Below are 22813 nucleotides of genomic sequence, written 5' to 3'. Positions count from 1 at the left end.
TTTTGTATGTGGCTCCTTTTGGTAAGCCTAATGTCTCTGAGTCCATCCATGATGTTGTCTGTAGTTTATGCTTTTCATAGCTGAGGTAGTATTCACTGTGTGCATATATTATTTCTAGGAAATATATATATCAAATATCAATATATATTTGGGGTGAACATGAATTCTTCATGTACAAGTGATCTTGTAGGCTAATGATTTTTCTTGGATAAATACCTACAAGTGGAATTGCTGTGTCAGGCTACTTTCTTTGGTACACAGAGTCCTTTGTAAGGGTTAGAAAAAAATATTTTTCAGAAATGTGACTACTTAAAACGTCACATCGTCATCTTAGGGCCTGGGAATTTCCTGGAGCATGAATGCTTTGTGTTCCTTTAATTGGTACACTAGGCAGTGTATTCAGGGCTCAGAAAAAAGAACAAAGAAAGAGTATGACCTCACAGAACTGTATGAAGTTTCTGAGAGCATTTATGGTTTGAACAGAGCAACGGAAAACACTAAAATCACTCGGTCAGTGCAGAACTTCGGGGTAAAGACTTGGATAGGACTAAAGATACACTCAGACCCTGTTTAGTTGGGTGTTGGCTAAGCCATGTCCTAGCTGTGTGACCTTACACAAAGCTGCACAACCATCTCTGCATCTCAGTGTCAGCTTGTAAAATGAGAGGTAAGCCTTGTGAAACAAAGACATTTTCTGCCCCCTGCTTAGGGATGCTGTGAGGATGCACAAAGATAAAATTTACCCAAGTCTCACCTTGATAAACTGTAAAGTGCCATGCAGTGTGAGATAATACCATGTGGAGAGAAGCAGGAACACACACAGAGCTCATTTTGTGCTCTGATGACTCGCATCCATTGCCGCGAGGACTTGGCTGCCTTTCTTTCTGGGGACTTCGGGCAAAGTCAGATACACAGTGACAATAACTCTTTGTGAGCTTCCAACTGGACCGGGATATCTCTCTCCATTGTGTTCATCTCTGCAGTAGAGGACTGCCAGTTTCTTTATTCCTTTACACCTGCAGGAGAATTGTTCCCCAAATCACAGCCACCCCCCACCCTCCACACAATATGTCTTCAACAATTTTGTCCTTCACTGATCTTATCATGCAACTCATTCTCGGTTCACCACTGAAAATATAACCTAAGGGTGACTATTTTATAGAAAGTCTCTTTAGGATAGTTCTAGCCAAAGACCCCAAGAAGACAAGATATCTTAAGTGGAGATAAAAGATGAATGCAAGCAATGTCACATGCCAGCTGTATTTACTGAGAACTTACCTCTGAGAGCTACGTGTTCATAACCATCTTATGAGCTGGCCACTATTATTACTTTACAGATGAAGAAGGACTAGGAGTCTTGGAACCTGAGGATTCCATTGTGGTCACTAATCAAGGCTGCTGCCAGGTCACATGATCTTGGGCCTCAGTTTCCCTATCAGTAAAATGAGAGTGCAGACTACTTTCCTTTAATCTTTGATGTCTTTTCCAGCATCAATATCCTGTGAGCCTGTGTCTGATTCTGGATGAGTCAAGTAGCCCTTCAACTATTTTCTCATCTGTAGAAGGGGGAGAACCACAACTGCCTGGCTAGTCTTCCCCGCAGGGCTGCTGTGACCACATGCTGTGAAGAGAGAACTGTGCTGAGATGCTGAGCGTATGTCTCGGCTATCTCCTCAGGGCCCCTGAGCCCCTAGGAAACGGTGGGAACCCACGATGAGCAGGAAGCCAGTCGCTTCGTTAGGTTCGCTTCGAAAGGTTCCCCATTCACTTGGTCAAGAGAAGACAGAAGAGACAATAGAGATTATGTGATATTTTGCCCTGATAGGGCTATTTATTTATTTATGGAAGCACTGCAGGGCATGTGGGATTTTAGTTCCCTGACCAGGGATTGAACCTGCGCACCCTGCAGTGGAAGCGTGTAGTCTTAACCACTGCATCTCCAGGAAAGTCCATTGCCCCCAAAGGGCCTTGAGATCAGCTTATTAAATACTTTCCATTCCACAGACAAAAAAACTGATGCCAGCAAGGGTAGTGCTTTTCCTTACGGAGCAAGGGAAGAGCTGGAATTGCAGCCCTGGCTCACTGATGCTGGGTCAGTTCTTCCTGAAGCATCAAGGTGCTCAAAAGCAGAAAAGAAAGTCGCATCACTCCCTGAGCCCCACTCTATGCCTGGCTTTGCTTCCTGTCTAGCCACATTTCGTCACGTGTGACCAGTGGCTGCCATGCTAGATAACTGCCTCTTGAGAGAGAAGCGATGCTGCTTTAACGAGGATGAGCCACTGGGTGGCGCTGTTACCCATTTTGCTCAGCACTTGAGAAAAAAAGGAAAACAATAGAATGGGAAAGACTAGAGATCTCTTCAAGAAAATTAGAGATACAGAAGAAACATTTCATGTAAAGATGGGTACAATAAAGGACAGAAATGGTATGGACCTAACAGAAGCAGAAGATATTAAGAAGAGGTGGCAAGAATACACAGAAGAACTGTACAAAAAAGATCTTCATGACTCAGATAATCACGATGGTGTGATCACTCACCTAGAGCCAGACATCCTGGAATGTGAAGTCAAGTGGGCCTTAGAAAGCATCACTAGGAACAAAGCTAGTGGAGGTGATGGAATTCCAGTTGAGCTATTTCAAATCCTGAAAGATGATGCTGTGAAAGTGTTGCATTCAATATCCCAGCAAATTTGGAAAACTCAGCAGTGGCCACAGGACTGGAAAAGGTCAGTTTTCATTCCAATCCCAAAGAAAGGCAATGCGGAAGAATGCTCAAACTACTGCACAATTGCACTCATCTCACATGTAGCAAAGTAATGCTCAGAATCCTCCAAGCCAGGTTTCAACAGTACGTGAACTGTGAACTTCCACATGTTCAAGCTGGATTTAGAAAAGGTAAAGGAAACCAGAGATCAAATTGCCAACATCTGTTGGATCATCATAAAAGTAAGAGAGTTCCAGAAAAACATCTATTTCTGCTTTATTGACTATGCCAAAGCCTTTGACTGTGTGGATCACAAGAAACTGTGGAAAATTCTGAAAGAGATGGGAATACCAGACCACCTGACCTGCCTCTTGAGAAATCTGTATGCAGGTCAGGAAGCAACAGTTAGAACTGGACATGGAACGACAGACTGGTTCCAAATAGGAAAAGGAGTACATCAAGGCTGTATATTATCACCCTGCATATTCAACTTACATGCAGAGTACATCATGAGAAACGCTGGTCTGGATGAAGCACAAGCTGGAATCAAGAATGCCGGGAGAAATATCAGTAACCTCAGATATGCAGATGTCACCACCCTTATGGCAGAAAGCAAAGAAGACCTAAAGAGCCTCTTGATGAAAGTGAAAGAGGAGAGTGAAAAAGTTGGCTTAAAACTCAACATTCAGAAAACTAAGATCGTGGCATCTGGTCCCATCACTTCATGGAAAATAGATGGGGAAACAGTGGAAAGAGTAACAGGCTTTATTTTGGGAGGCTCCCAAATCACTGCAGATGGTGACTGCAGCCATGAAATTAAAAGACACTTGCTCCTTGGAAGAAAAGTCATGACCAACCTAGACAGCAAATTAAAAAGCAGAGACATTTCTTTTCCAACAAAGGTACATCTAGTCAAAGCTATGGTTTTTCCAGTAGTCATGTATGGATGTGAGAGTTGGACTATAAAGAAAGCTGAGCACCGAAGAATTGATGCTTTTGAATTGTGGTGTTGGAGAAGACTCTTGAGAGTCCCTTGGACTGCAAGGAGATCCAACCAGTCCATCCTAAAGGAAATCAGTCCTGAATATTCATTGGAAGGACTGCTGCTGAAACTGAAACTCCAATAGTTTGGCCACCTGATGTGAAAATCTGACTCATTTGAAAAGACCCTGATGTTGGGAAAGATTGAAGGCAGGAGAAGGGGATGACAGAGGATGAGACGGTTGGATGGCATCACTGTCTCAATGGACATGCGTTTGAGTAGACTCTGGGAGTTGGTGATGGACAGGGAGGCCTGGTGTGCTGCAGTCCATGGGGTCGCAAAGAGTTTGACACGACTGAGCGACTGAACTGAACTGAAAAAAGTCTCAGACACAGACGTAAGGGGAAAGCAAGGTAACTTATTACCCTTATCCTTGCCTTCCCTGGTGGCTCAGACTGTAAAGCATCTGCCTACAACACGGGAGACCCGGGTTTGATCCCTGGGTTGAGAAGATTCTCTGGAGAGGGAAATGGCAACCCACTCCAGTACTCTTGTCTGGAAAATCCCATGGATGGAGGGGCATGGTAGGCTACAGTCCATGGGGTCCCAAAGAGTTGGACACAACTGAGTGACTTCACTTTCATTTTTTGCATTCCCATGCCCGTCCACACCCTTCAGAAGACCCATTTCAAAGAAATTCAGCTTAGCTCAGGCACAGAATTCTCTGAACACAGTAGGTGAGCTCTCACAGGGCCTGGGACATCCGGGCTGTTCAGCAGTGCCAAGTGGTGGGTAGAGACGCTAGCTGAAGCCAGATGCCCTCCAGTCATGCCAGGTTTCCAGGTCACACAAGGTCCTGGGGGAAGCTTGTGCAGAATTTTACAAAGGAGCTCAGATATCCACGCCGATGCTATCAGAGCTTTCTTAGGAAAAGGCAGAATATACACCTGTGATCCATTTCTTAAGAAAAATCATTTGGAACAAAGCCTGAAGCTAAATAACCTGATAGGAAATTCTAGCTAACCATGACGTCTCTGGAATGTTAGCTGCTAGGCTTTCTTGTGCAAGCTTTGCAAACAAGCTTTAGTATTTTCTTTGCTCTCTGAGAGAGGAGTACAGAAGCTCATTACAAATGTATTTGGCAACTAAGAAGACTATGCCTACAAATGGAGTTTATGTAGTTACACCCTAAGACACAGCAGTCCATGGGAAGTTCATTATTTTCATGCTGAAACAGTCCAGGTCATGAATCTGGGTATTCCTACCCATTTTAGAGGCAGCACCAAAACTGTGCATTGAATAGAAGGGTTGAAATATACATAATCTCGTACTGTGTCTGCATTCTGATCTACTGGGAACACTCTAAGCTTCTTATAAGATTCTTACCTTTTAGATACTGATCTAGCATGAAATCTGAATCTCCAAAAAGATACCACAGTATGGGCAATACTCTGGCTCCCAACTGTTGGAAGGCTGGGTGTGGGGGCACTTCCATTCCTCTCCCACTTAGGGATCATGTAGAACACCTGCCACCTTCTGTGAAAGAAAGTTCAATGTGAGTTCCTACCGCCTGCACTGTGACCCTTCTCTGAGTTTCTTGGGTTTGCGGGAAGCCCCTGATCAAGTTGGGTTCACTGTTAGAAGGCAGTCAATTCCCTCAAGTGTGAGTCTCTCTTTTTAATTAACTTTTTTTCAGAATTTATTTTTGGCTGCTCTGAAACTCCAATACTTTGGCCATCTGATGTGAAGAGCTGACTCATTGGAAAAGACCCTGATGCTGGGAAAGATTGAGGGCAGGAGGAGACGGGGATGACAGAGGATGAGATGGTTGGATGGCATCACCAACTCAATGAACATGGGTTTGGGGGGACTCTGGGAGCTGGTGATGGACAGGGAGGCCTGGCGTGCTGTGGTTCATGGGGTCGCAGAGAGTCGGACACGACTGAGTGACTGAACTGAACTGAACTGAAGCTTTGTTGCTTTGCTCAGGCTTTCTCTAGCTGCCGAGAGCAGGGCTACTCTCTAGTTGTGGTGCCTGGGCTTCTCACTGAGTTGGCTTCTCTTGTTGCAGGGCACCGGCTCTAGAGCACAGACTCAGTAGCTGTGGTGGGCCGGCCCAGTTGTCCTGAGGCATGTGGAATCTTCTCAGACTAGAGATCCCACCCATGTCCCTTGCATTGGCAAGCAAACTCCAAAACACTACACCAGCAGGGAAGTCCCAAAGGTGACTCTCTAGGTGTGGCCTTACAGGTGGCCCAGGGCAGGGGTACAGCAGAGGAAGGGGAGAGTGCTGGCTAGGGATCTAGGAAGCAGACCTGGCAAGGACCCAGGAGCAGTGGAGGCAGAACTGCACTGGAACCCAGCCCTGATTTACCACCAGAAGGCTTCCACTGCCCCCTAGAGTGCAGTGAGCCAAGGCCAGCCACGCAGGTTTGAGGAGCAAGGAGGGTGAAGGAAAAGATATTTGAAGGCATGCCCTCTGCCAGGTCAGTCAACTTTGGTGGATCTGATCTAAAGATTCCCTGGAGATGGAGCAGCACTTGAGAAACAGAGTAAGATATTGACACTATCTAGATTGGCTTGGTTATTATAAAAAGGAATCATAATCCTGGCTTCTGAGATGCTTTAGGACTCAAACATCCCTTTTCTGGATTTTTAAAACCCCAATCCATGGACCTCTGAATTTCAAAAAGCCACAGAAATTACATGCAAAAGGGTGTGTGTGTGTGTGTGTGTGTGTGTGTGTGTATGTATATATGGGCATTTCTCTAGAGAGAGAATCCGTAGTTCATCAGACTCACAAAAAAGAAAATGGTAACAATTCTTGCATTAAAGTACTCTGAGAAAAGGGGATAAATTATCTCAGGGGGTTGTGGAAAGAATCACTTTGGACGGATGAAGTTCTTGGTAGAACTTACCGGGAAAAATAGGCTTCATGGCAAGATAATATATAAGTATTTAAGATTTGACAACTGTTTAGTAAAGAAACATGCTTAAAAAGACCACCAATGGAGGTATGACTGACATACACAAAGCTGATCATATTTAATGTATACAACTCGATGACTTTGGGGATAAGTATACAGCTGTAAAACCATCATCACAATCGATGCCACAACCATATCCATCATCTCCAGAAGTTTCCTCCTGTCCTCTTCGTTTTTACTTTCTGTGGTATAGGCATAAGATAACTTAAGATCTACCCTTCTAGCAAGAATTTAAGGGTTACAATTAGTTCAGTTCAGTCACTCAGTCGTGTCCGACTCTTTGCGACCCGATGAATCACAGCACGCCAGGCCTCCCTACCATCACCAACTCCTGGAGTTCACTCAGACTCACGTCCATTGAGTCAGTGATGCCATGCAGCCATCTCATCCTCTGTCGTCCCCTTCTCCTCCTGCCCCCAATCCCTCCCAGCATCAGTCTTTTCCAATGAGTCAACTCTTCGCATGAGGTGGCCAAAGTACTGGAGTTTCAGCTTTAGCATCATTCCTTCCAAAGAAATCCCAGGGCTGATCTCCTTCAGAATGGACTGGTTGGATCTCTTTGCAGTCCAAGGGACTCTCAAGAGTCTTCTCCAACACCACAGTTCAAAAGCATCAATTCTTTGGTGCTCAGCTTTCTTCACAGTCCAACTCTCACATCCATACATGACCACAGGAAAAACCATAGCCTTGACTAGACAGACATTTGTTGGCAAAGTAATGTCTCTGCTTTTGAATATGCTATCTAGGTTGGTCATAACTTTCCTTCCAAGGAGTAAGCGTCTTTTAATTTCATGGCTGCAGTCACCATCTGCAGTGATTTTGGAGCCCCAAAAATAAAGTCTGACACTGTTTCTACAGTCCTGTTAACTAACTGTACAGCAGATCTCTAAGACTTATTCACTGTGTATAGTTGCAGTTTGTATTCTCTGACCAACACCTTCCTGTTTCTCTCTGCCCATAATCCCTGGAAACCACCATTCTACTCCCTGCTTCAGTATATTTTATTATTTTAGATTCCTCATATAGATGATATCATGTGGTATTTGTCCTTCTGTGTCTGATTTATATCACTTAGCATTATGTCCTCCAGGTTCATCCATGACATTACAAATGGCAGTATTTCCTTTTCTTTTAAGGGTAAATAATATTCCATTGTATGTAGATACCACGCTTTCTTTATTGATTCACCTATTGATGGACACAAGTTCTTTTTTTCTTGGCTATTATGAATATTGCCACAATAAACATAAGAATGCAGTTATCTCTTCAAGATCCTGATTTCAATTCCTTTGGATACACGTCCAGGAGTGGGACTGCTGGATCATATGGTAGTCCTTTTTCTCTTTTTTCTTTTTTTTCCCTGTGCCATGAGGCATGCAGGATCTTAGTTCCTTGAGCAGGGATTGAACCCACACCCCCTGTAGTGGAAGTGCAGATGCTTAACCGCTGGACCACAGGGAAGCCCCTGGATCATACGATAGCTCTAGCTTTAATTTTCTGAGGAATTTCCATATCCCTTTCCACAATGCCTGCACTGATTTACATTCTCATTAACAGTATATAAGAATTCCCTTTTCTCAGAGCTTCACCAACACTTACTCTTTTTAAAAAATTTCATAACCATTTTAACAAGTGTGAGATGACAGCTCATTTTGGTTTTGATTTGCACTTTCCTGATGATTAGTTGAACGGTTCTATGAAGACCTACAAGACCTTTTAGAACTAACATCCAAAAAAGATGTCCTTTTCATTATAGAGGACTGGAATGCAAAAGTAAGAAGTCAAGAAACACTTGGAGTAACAGGCAAATTTGGCCTTGGAATACAGAATGAAGCAGGGCAAAGACTAAGAGTTTTGCCAAGAAAATGCACTGGTCATAGCAAACACCCTCTTCCAACAACACAAGAGAAGACTCTACACATAGACATCACCAGATGGTCAACACCGAAATCAGATTGATTATATTCTTTGCAGACAAAGATGGAGAAGCTCTATACAGTCAGCAAAAACAAGACCAGGAGCTGACTGTGGCTCAGATCATGAACTCCTTATTGCCAAATTCAGACTTAAATTGAAGAAAGTAGGGAAAACCACTAGACCATTCAGGTATGATCTAAATCAAATCCCTTATGATTATACAGTGGAAGTGAGAAATAGATTTAAGGGACTAGACCTGATAGATAGAGTGCCTGATGAACTATGGACAGAGGTTTGTGACATTGTACAGGAGACAGGGATCAAGACCATCCCCGTGGAAAAGAAATGCAAAAAAGCAAAACGGCTGCCTGGGGAGGCCTTACAAATAGCTGTGAAAAGAAGAGAAGTGAAAAGCAAAGGAGAAATGGAAAGATATAAGCATCTGAATGCAGAGTTCCAAAGAATAGCAAGGAGAGATAAGAAAGCCTTCCTCAGTGATCAATGCAAAGAAATAGAGGAAAACAACAGAATGGGAAAGACTACAGATCTCTTCAAGAAAATTAGAGATACCAAGGGAACATTTCATGCAAAGATGGGCTCGATAAAGGACAGAAATGGTATGGACCTAACAGAAGCAGAAAATATTAAGAAGAGGTGGCAAGAATACACAGAAGAACTGTACAAAAAAGATCTTCACGACCCAGATAATCACAATGGTGTGATCACTCACCTAGAGCCAGACATCCTGGCATGGGAAGTCAAGTGGGCCTTAGGAAACATCACTACGAACAAAGCTAGTGGAGGTGATGGAATTCCAGTGGAGCTATTTCAAATCCTGAAAGATGATGCTGTGAAAGTGCTGCACTCAGTATGCCAGCAAATTTGGAAAACTCAGCAGTGGCCACAGGACTGGAAAAGGTCAGTTTTCATTCCAATCCCAAAGAAAGGCAATGCGGAAGAATGCTCAAACTACTGCACAATTGCACTCATCTCACACGCTAGTAAAGTAATGCTCAAAATTCTCCAAGGCAGGCTTCAGCAATATGTGAACCATGAACTTCCTGATGTTCAAGCTGGTTTTAGAAAAGGCAGAGGAACCAGACACCAAATTGCCAACATCTGCTGGATCATCAAAGAAGCAAGAGAGTTCCAGAAAAACATCTATTTCTGCTTTATTGACTATGCCAAAGCCTTTGACTGTGTGGATCACAAGAAACTGTGGAAAATTCTGAGAGAGATGGGAATACCAGACCACCTGACCTGCCTCTTGAGAAACCTATATGCAGGTCAGGAAGCAACAGTTGGAACTGGACATGGAATAATAGACTGGTTCCAAATAGGAAAAGGAGTTCGTCAAGGCTGTATATTGTCACCCTGCTTATTTAACTTTTATGCAGAGTACATCATGAGAAATGCTGGGCTGAAAGAAGCACAAGCTGGAATCAAGATTGCCGGGAGAAATATCAATAACCTCAGATATGCAGATGACACCACCCTTATGGCAGAAAGTGAAGAAGAACTAAATAGCCTCTTGATGAAAGTGAAAGAGAAGAGTGAAAAAGTTGGCTTAAAGCTCAACATTCAGAAAACTAAGATCATGACATCTGGTCCCACCACTTCATGGGAAATAGATGGGGAAACAGTGGAAACAGTGTCAGACTTTATTTTGGGGGGCTCCAAAATCACTGCAGATGGTGACTGCAGCCATGAAATTAAAAGACGCTTACTCCTTGGAGGGAAAGTTATGACCAACCTAGATAGCATATTCAAAAGCAGACACATTACTTTGCCAACAAATGTCCGTCTAGTCAAGGTTATGGTTTTTCTAATGGTCATGTATGGATGTGAGTTGGACTGTGAAGAAAGCTGAGCACCGAAGAATTGATGCTTTTGAACTGTGGTGTTGGAGAAGACTCTTGAGAGTCCCTTGGACTGCAAAGAGATCCAACCAGTCCATTCTGAAGGAGATCAGCCCTGGGATTTCTTTGGAGGGAATGATGCTGAAGCTGAAACTCCAGTACTTTGGCCACGTCATGTGAAGTGTTGACTCATTGGAAAAGACTCTGATGCTGGGAGGGATTGGGGGCAGGAGGAGAAGGGGATGACAGAGGATGAGATAGCTGGATGGCATCACTGACTCGATGGACGTGAGTCTGAGTGAACTCCAGGAATTGGTGATGGTAGGGAGGCCTGGCATGCTGTGATTCATGGGATTGCAAAGAGTCGGACACAACTGAGCTGAACTGAATTGATGATTAGTTGAGCACTTTTCATTTGTTGGTGATTTACATGTCTTCTTTGTAGAAATGTGTATTCATATCTTTTGCCCATTAAAAAAAATCAGGTTATTTGGATTTTTGCTATTGAGTTATAGGAGTTCCTTATATATTTTGGATATTAATCCTTTATAAGATATAGGATTGGCAGATATTGTCTCCTTTTCCTTTAAAATAGCCTGCCTTTTCGCTTTGGTGATTGTTTCCTTGTTATGTAGGAACATTTTTTTTTTAATATAGGTTATCTCACAGACCTTCCCAAAGCTGACAGTCCGGAGATATTAAACAGCTTGTCCAGGTCTCAGCGCTTACTGACCAGTCTCCAGGTCTTCTAACACCTGCTCAGTGCTATTTCAACTGCAAATCTGAGAGGCCAGTGCCGGGAGCCAGCGAAAGACATTCCACTCGTGACAAAGGTCATGAGGAAGGAGGCTCGGCATACGCAAAGGCGGGATCGAGCCTCAGGAGTGCCCCCGGATATTCTCGAGCATCTACCCCCAAAAAACCAGAGTCTGCCTACTTTATTGCTTTGTGCTCTCACCTCTGACTTTACTGGGAGCTGTCCCCCACCACCATCTCGCTCTCTCTGTCAAAGAGCTAACTTACAGCTCCAATTAATAAAGTTCCCGGGCAATTAGGAGTGTTTAAATCCACACCCCTCAGATGGCTCTCTAACTCGCCTGACAAGTTTACCCGGACACCTACAGCTATGCATACGATTGTTTACAGTCTCCCAGCCTCGAGAGGCACGGGAAGCTTAAGATATTCAAATAGCTTAGAGCCTCTCAGAGAGTTAGAAACTGTCAGAATAAAACTAGTAAAAGATTTCATTGATGAGCCAATGCTTGCTGCCAAGTTTCCACATCCCCTGTATTGTATCCTTGAATGTGTATTAATTAATATAATTGGTATGTAGAAAAAATAAGTAGTGGCCTTGGTGTTAGTAACTTTAGACCCTTAAGGTAATAAATTCTTTCCTTTGTAAACCCATTACACATCCGCCCTATAGGAATGTAATTTTATCTTCGAAAGATGGCGCCAAACCTTAAAATAATTACTCTTAGAGAAAATAAGTCTTTGTTGATAAGTCCTTGTCAAGAGTCATAAAATGTTAATAGGCCTCTGGCCAGAAGATGATGTAAATCACCTAAACCATTTGTATACGATAAATTTGCAGGAAAGAAACCCTGGTTTTTGATAAGCATCAAAGACTGCTGACTTTGCATCCCCTATTATCCTCTATGTGTAACTTAGGGTATAAAAGCCCCTTTTGAAAATAAAGCTACGGGCCTTGCTCGCCAAAGCTTGGTCTCCCCATGTCATTCTTCCCCTCAATTTTCAGCTGAGTGTCCATCTGGAGCGCGGATATCCTCTGCGACCATTTATTTGCCTGGGCTTCTAAGACCCACTCGAGAAGGTGTCTAAGGTGGGGCACCTTCCGCTATTCTAGAGGGCGCCTGCGGCCTCCGTGGTCAAAGCTAACCTGGTGTCATGGGTTATATTGATTTTCCGCGTAAACCAAGCCACTCAGCTTCTTTTCTCCACTGAATTTTCCTACTGAGCTATCCTCATTTTATTACTCTTTATATCTCTAATTAACATCTGAATAGGTCGCCTAGCCGTCTCTCCTTCGAATACCCTGGATCAGCTGGGGCTGGACCTCGGCAGGCCAGCTCTCCTTTCTACCGGTGCTGCAGCTGGCCCTCTCTGTCCCACTCTGAAGCTGAGTCAGTTCTTCTTTCTGTGGAGACATACCAAGAAGTGACTTGTCTCAGTCAGAATCTTGCTGCTGCTGAATCTGGAACACTCGAGTTCAAAAAGAACACTGAGCCAGATCCTGAAAGTGCCCAATTTGGCAGCTTCCTCTTCCAGCAATTGACTCCCAGGTACATGGAAACGGGGTTGCGAGTGGCCCTAATACCAAGATATTATTTCCTGTGAACTCCTGGAGGGGGATGGGTACTCTGGGGAGTGAAAGGTGGAAAGGGCTCAGTTCAGTTCAGTTCAGTTGCTCATTCGTGTCCGACTCTTTGCGACCCCATGGACTGCAGCACACCAGGCTTCCCTGTCCATCACCAACACCCAGAGTCTACTCAAACTGAAGTCCATTGAGATGGTGATGCCATCCAACCATCTCATCCTCTGTCATCCCCTTCTCCTCACGCCTTCAATCTTTCCCAGCATCAGGGTCTTTTCAAATGTTCTTCGTATCAGGTGGCCAAATTATTGAAGTTTCAGCTTCAGCATCAGTCTTTCCAATGAATATTCAGGACTGATTTCCTTTAGGATGGACTGGTTGGATCTCCTTATAGTCCAAGGGGCTCTCAAGAGTCTTATCCAACACCACAGTTCAAAAGCATCAATTCTTCGGCGCTCAGCCTTCTTCACAGTCCAACTCTCACATCCATACATGACTACTGGAAAAACCATAGCTTTGACTAGACAGACCTTTGTTGGCAAAGTAATGTCTCTGCTTTTTAATTTGCTGTCTAGGTTGGTCATGACTTTTCTTCTAAGGAGCAAGTGTCTTAAAATTTCATGGCTGCAGTCACCATCTGCAGTGATTTGCGAGCCCCTCAAAATAAAGCCTTTCACTGTTTCCACTGTTTCCCCATCTATTTTCCATGAAGTGATAGGACCAGATTCCATGATCTTAGTTTTCTGAATGTTGAGTTTTAAGCCAGCTTTTTCACTCTCCTCTTTCACTTTCATCAAGAGGCTCTTTAGGTCTTCTTTGCTTTCTGCTATAAGGGTGGTGTCATCTGCATATCTGAGGTTACTGACATTTCTCCCTGCAATCTTGATTCCAGCTTGTGCTTCTTCCAGCCCAGCGTTTCTCATGATGTGCTCTGCATATAAGTTGAATGAGCAGGATGACAGTGTACAGCCTTGATGTACTCCTTTTCTTATTTGGAACCAGTCTGTCATTCCATGTCCAGTTCTAACTGTTGCTTCCTGACCTGCATAAAGATTTCTCAAGAGGCGGGTCAGGTATTCCCATCTCTTTCAGAATTTTCCACAGTTTCTTGTGATCCACACAGTCAAAGGCTTTGGCATAGTCAATAAAGCAGAAATAGATGTTTTTCTGGAACTCTCTTGCTTTTTTGATGGGTCCATCGGATGTTGACAATTTGATCTCTGGTTCCTCTGCCTTTTCTAAATCCAGCTTGAACATCTGGAAGTTCAAGTTTCACATACTGTTGAAACCTGGCTTGGAGGGATTTTGAGCATTACTTTGCTACATGTGAGCTGAGTGTAATTGTGCGGTAGTTTGAGCATTCTTCGGCATTGCCTTTCTTTGGGATTGGAATGAAAACTGACCTTTTCCAGTCCTGTGGCCACTGCTGGGTTTTCCAGATTTGCTGGCATATTGAGTGCAGCACTGTCACAGCATCATCTTTCAGGATTTGGAATAGCTCCACTGGAATTCCATCACCTCCACTAGCTTTGTTCCTAGTGATGCTTTCTTAAGGCCCACTTGACTTCACATTCCAGGATATCTGGCTCTAGGTGAGTGATCACACCATTGTGAATATCTGGGTCATGAAGATCTTTTTTGTACAGTTCTTCTGTGTATTCTTGCCACCTCTTCTTAATATCTTCTGCTTCTGTTAGGTTCATACCGTTTCTGACCTTTATTGTACCCATCTTTGCATGAAATGTTCTTTCAGTATCTCTAATTTTTTTTGAAGAGATATCTTGTCTTTCCCATTCTATTGTTTTCCTCTATTTCTTTGCACTGATCACTGAGGAAGGCTTTCTTAGCTCTCCTTATAATCTTTGGAACTCTGCATTCAAAGGGTATATCTTTCCTTTTCTCCCTTGCTTTTTGCTTCTCTTCTATTCACAGCTATTTGTAAGTCTTCCTCAGACAGCCATTTTGCCTTTTTGCATTTCTTTTTCTTGGGGATGGTCTTGATCCCTGGCTCCTGTACAATGTCATGAACCTCCATCCATAGGTCTTCAGGAATTCTGTCTATCAGATCTAATCCCTTGAATATTTTTCACTTCCACTGTATAATCATAAGGGATTTGATTTAGGTCAACCTGAATGGCCTAGTGGTTTTCCCTACTTTCTTCAATTTAAGTCTGAATTTGGCAATAAGGAGTTCATGATCTGAGCCACAGTCAGCTCCCAGGTCTTGTTTTTGCTGACTGTATAGGGCTTCTCCATCTTTGTCTGCAAAGAATATAATCATTCTGATTTCAGTGTTGACCATCTGGTGATGTCCATGTGTAGTTTCTCTTGTGTTGTTGGAGGAGGGTGTTTGCTATGACCACTGCGTTCTCTTGGCAAAACTTTATTAGCCTTTGCCCTGCTTCATCCTCTACTCCAAGGCCAAATTTGCCTGTTACTCCAGGTGTTTCTTGACTTCCTACTTTTGCATTCCAGTCCCCTGTAATGAAAAGGACATCTTTTTTGGGAAAGGCTGGCAGATCCTATATTGTGGAGCTGGGCCTACCACAGCGCACACTGCTCCTGCTGCCACCTTGAAAACAGGATTCCTGACTCCCAGGCCAGGAAATTTCCCTCCCATCAGACCAGTCCTCTGGGGATTTCCTGGGTGGTCCAGTGGTCCAGTAAGACTCCATGCTCCTAATCTGGGGGGCCCAGAATGGGTCAGGAAACTTAAGATCCCACCTGCCACAACTATAAATCGCACATGCTGCCACTGAAAGAAGATCCTGCATGCTGCAACTAAGAACCTTCCCAGACAAATAAAAAATAACATGGGGCTTCCCTGGGGGCTCAGTGGTAAAGAATCTGCCTGCCAGTGCAGGAGACAAGGGTGCAAGCCCTGATCCAGAATGGCTCCACATGCCTCTGAACTTCTAAGCTTCTGCACAGCCATAAATAAATAAACTTAAAAAAAATAAACCATCCCTCTGGTGCATTCTCGGGTAGCTCAAACAGTAAACAATCTGCTTGCAATATGGAAGACCTGGGTTCCATCCCTGGGTTGGGAAGATCCCCTGGAGAAGGGAATGGCTACCCACTGCAGTATTCTTGCCTGGAGAATTCCATGGACAGAGGAACCTGGCGAGCTACACAGTCCATGGGGTCGCAGTCAGACACGACTGAGGGACTGACACTTTCACGGGTGCATTCACCAGAAACCAGTTAAACAAGCCCAGTGATCAGGATAACCACGGTGCTCATCTTCTGTCCAACCCGGCTACCTTGAGGGAATTTAATTTGAGGAGTGTGTGAGCCACCTCTGAGGTACAAGAATATCCCCTACGAAAATAAGACAAAGTAAGATCAGGATTCAAGTTGAACCTTCTTTTGGTTTTATGAGTAAAAATGTCTCTCATTTCTAAACCACGACTTTAGATTCGCATGATATGTTCACATATTTTAAAAAGCACCTATCTAGGAGACGGTCCCCCGGCCCCACCGCCGGCGGCTTCCTCCGTCTGCTGCGCGCTCTCGCGAGGACCCCGGACACTGCGAGTGTCTCCCTGCGGTCTCGCGGGGACCGCCGCCTACCGGCGAGTCTGGAGAAGCCGCCGCCACCGCCTGATAGACCGCGGAGTCCGCGCCGCCGAGAGATGAAGAGCCGCCCGCGGCGCTGAGAGGACAGCTTCCTGTCATCTCCGGCTGCGGGACCTCCTGCCCGGGCACTCGCGCTCGTCCCGGTGCCCGAAGCCTGTCCACGGCGGCGAGGGGGACGGGAAGGGACGCCCCCGCCCCAGGCCATGGAGCCGCGCGCGCTTGGCGCGAGGCGGTCCGAGACTCGGCCACGAGCGGCCGGCAGCCCGAGATGGAGAGCGGAGCCCAGCGGGCCGGGTCTGGCGGCGGGGACCTGCAGACCCCTGAGACCCCGGAGGAAGAGGTGACACAGCTTCCAGCCGATTCCGCCCCGGTCCCGGAGGGACTCGGCGGCGCCCTTTCCCGCGGCTCGCGGACTTCGCTCCGTGACGAAGTTTTCTCTTGTGTTTCCCAGAGGACTGTTCTCCATCTCTAGGACGCGCGTTCTGGCGGACACACGCAGTTTGCTTTGGGAGATAACTTGCTTCGCTCCCACCCACATCTCCTTTCCTTGACTCCTTCCAGTCGGACGTTCCGGACGACTGAATGGAGTTTTGAGTTGGACTCTTGTGTCCCTTACGGAATCGAGCCTGATCCTGGAGCACTGGGGCTGGAAGGGTTTCTGTAAATGCAAGTTAGATAAAAGGAAGACCTCTCGCCGAGGGATCTAGTGAATGGCACACAGTCTACCATCACCGACAGGTTGAGGCGAAGCTGACTCTGTGCTTAGCCTCCCTGGATGGGGCCCCCGACCTCGTAGGAGAGTCGGGGATTGCCTAGTGCCTTTGTTCCGTGAAGTTGACAGGCAAGTGACAGAGGGTTGTTTCCAAGCTCTGCGATTAGCCTGGGCTTGTTGCAAGTTACCCGGTTGATTGAACTTGGAAATTCAAAAAATTGAATTTTTTTGGTTTATTATTGCTTTTGAAGAGAAACTTTTCTCCAGATTCTCAGAAGAGGGGTAAGTAAAGCCACGGTTGTGCTTTTTGTCTGCAGTGTGAGTTAAGATACTGTACTGATCTTGGAACCGGTTGTTGTTCAGTCACTCAGTCGTATGTGACTCCTTGTGATCCCATGGACTGCAGCTCGCCAGGCTTCCCTGGCCTTCAGTTCTCTTGGAGTTTGCTCACACTCAGTCGGTGATGCCATCCAGCCAGAGGAAGGTCATTCTGGGTGAAGGTCAGTGCCTGAAGCCAACGGGGGTCGTGGGTGCAATGTCAGTTTTACTCCTGCGTTGCAGTTCCCTAAACCCTGATGCATTTTAGGAATTTATATTTGTGAACTGCATTCTGAGATGGCCCTATGATAATTTATGAATTTGATACAGTGTTTATCATCTAATGGTTGTCCAGAATGTTGCAGTTACTAGTAAATCACAGGCTCCTAGTGGGGACCATAACAAGGAACTAAAAAGAGGTGAGGGAACCTCATGGGGCATGATTTTAATTATTGCATTTTATTATTTCATCTTCCAGAGACATTTGCATTTAAGAGGTATAAAACCTAAGTGAATTATAGAAGCTGACGGGTGGATTTGTTGAGTTGAGTGAGTCCTTTATAGTACTTACCTATGTTGCTTGATCCCCTGGAGAAGGAAATGGCAACCCACTCCAGTACTCTTGCCTAGAAAATTCCATGGACAGAGGAGCCTGGTGGGCTACAGTCCATGGGGTCACAGAGAGTCGGACATGACTGAGCGACTTCACTCACTATGTTGCTTGGTGGTGGTTGGTGAATTGAGCTAGACCATATGTGGTTTAAGTGGTGTTCCCTTATTCTTAAGAGTTGTTCTTTGGAGTATTAGGTGAAGTGATAAAAGTATATTCTTTTACTACATTTTACTTCTCAGTTTAGTTATAACATTGTGTTCAGGTCCCAAGTTTCAATCAGTGTTTTTTCCGGGGTGGGGGCGGGTCGACCTTCAAAGTGTTACATCATTAAAAAAAAAAATAACTAAAATAAGGGACCAAAGAAAGCACTTTGATGAGAAGTGCAACAGTTGTGTTCCTGCAGAAATTAGTTGAATTTCCTAGTAAGAGTTTCACTCAGTTGTAAGACTCATTTGTTGATTTTAAAAAGGCCAAATTCCATTATCATAGCATATTAGCTACTCCAGAAACAGAATTTCCTCTTCCTGTTGATGCAGTCTAGTATCATGTGAATGCCTACCTAAAAGATTCCATTAAATATTTAACCTATTTTTTTTTTTTTAAAGCATCTATGGAGTGTATGTGCCAAGCACAGAGCTGTGCCTAGGAGTCAGCAGTGAACAAGTCATTCATGCCTCCCCACCTACATGAGTTCACAGCCTGGCCAAGAGTGAAGCCCTAAACCTTGGTGGGTTTTGACAGCTCATGGGGAGACACATCACCTTGCTGCCTGGTTAGACTTTTCTGCGCCTTCCCAGGTGATGCTTCCCAAGCCACACAGTGTCCTAGTTACCACATAAGGACTGCCCAGTGAGCAACAGTGTCGCTCTAAGGCCCAGATATGTGCAACTTTTGCACCTTCCTTCTGTACCCAGCAGAGGAGTACTTACTAGGCTCATTCCTCTGGTAGTACCTTTTCCTGGGAGATGTTGGCTACTTCTCTCTCCTTGACTCACAGCAGAGTGAAATCTATTTCCTCACACTCATGGCGATGCAAGGGAGTATCATGAAAAGATGGTTTTTAAGAGAGATAATTAAAAATGTTCCTGTGCTGTGTGCTGAATCTTTCCCTCTTGGCACAGCTAGGGTGGCCCATCCTTGTCAAATTACAGGAACTATTGTGGTAATCTCCAAATTACATTAACTTGAAAGTGCCATTTCTGGAAGGGACATCTTCCTGGTCTTTCTTATAAAAGAGCTTCTTGTACAGGAACAAATGAGGAAGATCCACATTGACTGACTGCCTCAGACACAGACATCTGTGCGGAAAGAGATCCACAGGCAGTTTTACATCTTCCTCTCCTAAAAGTGCACTTACAGTCCTTTCCTTCTGGGATCTCAGTACCCTTTGTGGCTCACATTAGACTGAAGTGATGCTTGACAGGTCTAGGAGAGCAGTGTCCAATCCCAAAGACTGATCAGACCCTTTCCAGAGTTTGAAATTCCTGCCTTATTATTAAGATGCTTTAGGATAAATTCTGATATTTCTTTCCTCCTTAAGGGCTTTCTTCTCCAATCTTGAAAACATTGAAATTTCAATACTTTGAATCTGTTAACATTCTGTACTAACTTTCTTTATTTCTTTTTCATTTGTTGTCCTAACAGTGGTGTGAACAACTTGGAAAATAATGAGTCATTAACCTTTGTTTTCCACATTTGCCAAAATCATCACTCTGGTTTCATTCTTGAAGACTATAGAAAAGAGTTCAGAATCAGAAATTAGAGAATTCTCTTCTTGCTGTTCTGCTTAAAATGGATTTTTAAATTTTTAATTTATTTTTTAACTTTCTGGTTGCTCTGGGTTTTCATTGCTTTGTGTAGGCTTCCTCTAGTTGCAGTGAGTGGGGCTACTCTTCATTTTGGTGTACAAGTTCTTCATTGTGGTGGCTTCTCTTGTTGGAGGGCACAGGCTCTAGATGTGTGAGCTCAGTAGCTTCAGCACACACACTCAGTAATTGCTGCTCGCAGGCTTAGTTGCTCATTAGGATCATAGTAGCATTCTTGCCTGGAGAATCCCAGGGGCAGAGGAGCCTGGTGGGCTGCCATCTATGGGGTCGCACAGAGTCGGACACGACTGAAGTGACTTAGCATGCATGCATGCATGCATTGGAGAAGGAAATGGCAACCCACTCCAGTATTCTTGCCTGGAGAATCCCAGGGACAGAGGAGCCTGAGCCTGATGGGCTTCCATCTACGGGGTCGCACAGAGTCGGACACGATTAATGTGACTCAGCAGCAGCAGCAGCAGCAGCAATCTCTTAGTGTAATAATGAAGGTTATCTTAGTAAAATGTATATTGATCAGCAAGGAAAGGGTATTCAGATCCAAAATACCACGTCCTTCTTTGGGTCAATCTAGTGCCTGAAAGGAGAAGGTAATGGCACCCCACTCCAGTACTGTTGCCTGGGAAATCTCATGGATGGAGGAGCCTGGTAGACTGCAGTCCATGGGTCTCGAAGAGTCGGACACGACTGAGAGACTTCACTTTCACTTTTCACTTTCGTGCACTGGAGAAGGAAATGGCAACCCACTCCAGTGTTCTTGCCTGGAGAATCCCAGGGACAGGGGAGCCTGGTGGGCTGCCGTCTATGGGGGTCACACAGAGTCGGACACGACTGACGCGACTTAGCAGCAGCAGCAGCAGTGCCTAAAAATTGTCTGCACTGGGAGCTGTCTGTGGTGCTGATTTCACCAGCGCTTCACAATCTTGGGAACACCACACTTTGCCTGCGTCATCCTTCTGGGGTCTGAACTGCTGCCTCCGTCTCAGCCTAGGCTGAGACAAGCCTGGGTGTGCAGACACCACCTCCTGCCCATTTCCAGTCTGCCAGTTTAGCCTTTCTGTGAGCCTTGTGGAAGAAGGGCTGACTCAGAACCATATGATGGGTTGAGGTTCTCAGTATTCACACTCCTAGCCCTGTAGGGGTAGAATGGGGGAATGGATGTTTATTCACATCCTCCACCTGTCTGAGAGGAGTGCCAGGATCCAACTCTAAACTTCTGCAGAGGAAACTCGGCCCTTCTCTCAAAAGCCTAGGAAGTGTGTTAGCTCCTGCTAAGAGCAACGAGGCACAACTTTGTCCCCTAGGGGACTCTTGGCAATGTCTAGAGATATTTTTTAGTTGATCACAACTAAGGGGTGGGGGCATCAATTACTGGCTTCTAGAGGATAGAAGCCAGGAATGCTGCTAAAGATTCTACAATGCACAGCACAGTGCTCCCATACAACCGAGGAATTATCCGGCCAATTTAGCCCAAAAACTAGTGCTGACGTTGAGAAACCCTGCTCCAGGGTTTGAGGCAATTTGGTATGGTGACCAGAACTTTACTGGCATCAAGGTCTAGCTCAATATTCTTTATTTACCACCTATTATCTTAGATAAATCATTGAACAGCTCCGAGCCTCCTTTTCTACATATGAATGTTTAGGTTCTTGGACTAGAAGTCTTAAAGGCCCTTCAAGTTCAAACTCAACATGTCTGCATAAATAACTTGCTGAGTACACTGCTAGGAACTAACATTCTGGATATATAAAATATCCAGAAATGCATAAAATACCATAAGAAAAGGAATATACCGGGGGAAGGTGAGAGTTGATAAATGGTTACTACCAAATATCAGCATCCTAAGAGCATTCTGGATGAGGTCATTTTACTATTTTTTTCTCCTTGAGTCTATGCCAATACTGGGATTGGAGGGGATCCAATTTCTTACATTTACACATTTAATCCTAACCATGTCTTATTTCAGGTGTGATTCAGAAATTAAACACAAGGGAGGGAATTGAAGAATGCTCCATCATCCTGTCACTGAAATATTATTACAATCAATATTTTCTGATTTTTTCAATTTTTAAAATAGTAATTGGATGTTTTTACAATTAAGCCTTTCTTTAGTGCAGTTTAAGGTTCCGAGCAAAAAGGAGGGCAAGCACAGAGATTCCCAGACACTTCTGCACACGGGCACAACCTCCCTTCCTCATGCAAAGAGGCCGCTGGGTCACAACTGGAGGACTCGTACTGGCACATCAGGATCCCAAGTTCACGCTTCTGCTGTACATCCTGTGTGTTTGAACATTAATGTTTTTACAATAAAATATCAGTTTTCAATTGAAGTGTAACCGATATATACGGGACAGGGAGGCCTGACGTGCTGCGATTCACGGGGTCACAAAGAGTCGGACACGACTGAGCAACTGATCTGATCTGATCTGATATATATATACTGACATGTTCTGTTCCATTGTGGTTTATCACAGTATTGAATATACGTTCCTGTGCTCTTCAGTAGATGTTTTGCCTATCCATTCTATACATACACTTGTGAGCACACTCACAAAGTCACACTGACAAAAGATTGCAATATTTAAAAATTTATTGCAGTCCATGTAGAACACAATGTTCTATAATAAGTAAAAATGTAGTTTTAATTTCAATACCAAAAATCTACAAAGTTCTTCATACAATCCAGATTTCTTATTAAATATAAAGATTTGTTCAAGATAGGTTTCTACCCATAACCTCAAAAAAACAAATCTCTAGAAAAAAAAAAAAAGACAATTGTTCCTTACAGTGGAATCCACCCCTACGAATCAATCTATATCTCTATGTCTCATCTGTCGATCTTTCTTTCTCCTCGCCATGCCCCTCATCCACCTGTCTCTCATTTCATTTTTCAAGTAAAACAGGAAAATATGGAGGGATGCAAAGGCACAAATCACATCACTAAGGTCTGCAATCTGAGCCATAGGATTAAAGAAGCGTTGTCC

The 22813-nt window shown here is 44.4% G+C and overlaps 1 long non-coding RNA gene and 1 pseudogene across 1 annotated transcript; one reads left to right on the top strand and one right to left on the bottom strand.

The window, feature by feature from the left end:
• The window catches only part of LOC102401953, a 35910-nt pseudogene extending 19009 nt beyond the window's left edge, over positions 1-16901 (bottom strand).
• Positions 16902-17369: 468 nt separating this feature from the next.
• LOC123332957 lies at positions 17370-18965 on the top strand. Its single transcript, XR_006550168.2, has 2 exons — positions 17370-17575; positions 18612-18965. It is a non-coding gene; the product is annotated as an uncharacterized LOC123332957 (long non-coding RNA).
• The last annotated feature ends 3848 nt before the right edge of the window (positions 18966-22813 follow it).

Source organism: Bubalus bubalis, chromosome 3 (assembly GCF_019923935.1).
Source record: "Bubalus bubalis isolate 160015118507 breed Murrah chromosome 3, NDDB_SH_1, whole genome shotgun sequence".
Lineage (NCBI taxonomy): Eukaryota > Metazoa > Chordata > Mammalia > Artiodactyla > Bovidae > Bubalus > Bubalus bubalis.
The sequence above is the reverse complement of the archived record's forward strand: the minus strand, read 5'-3'. Positions and strand labels throughout refer to the sequence as shown.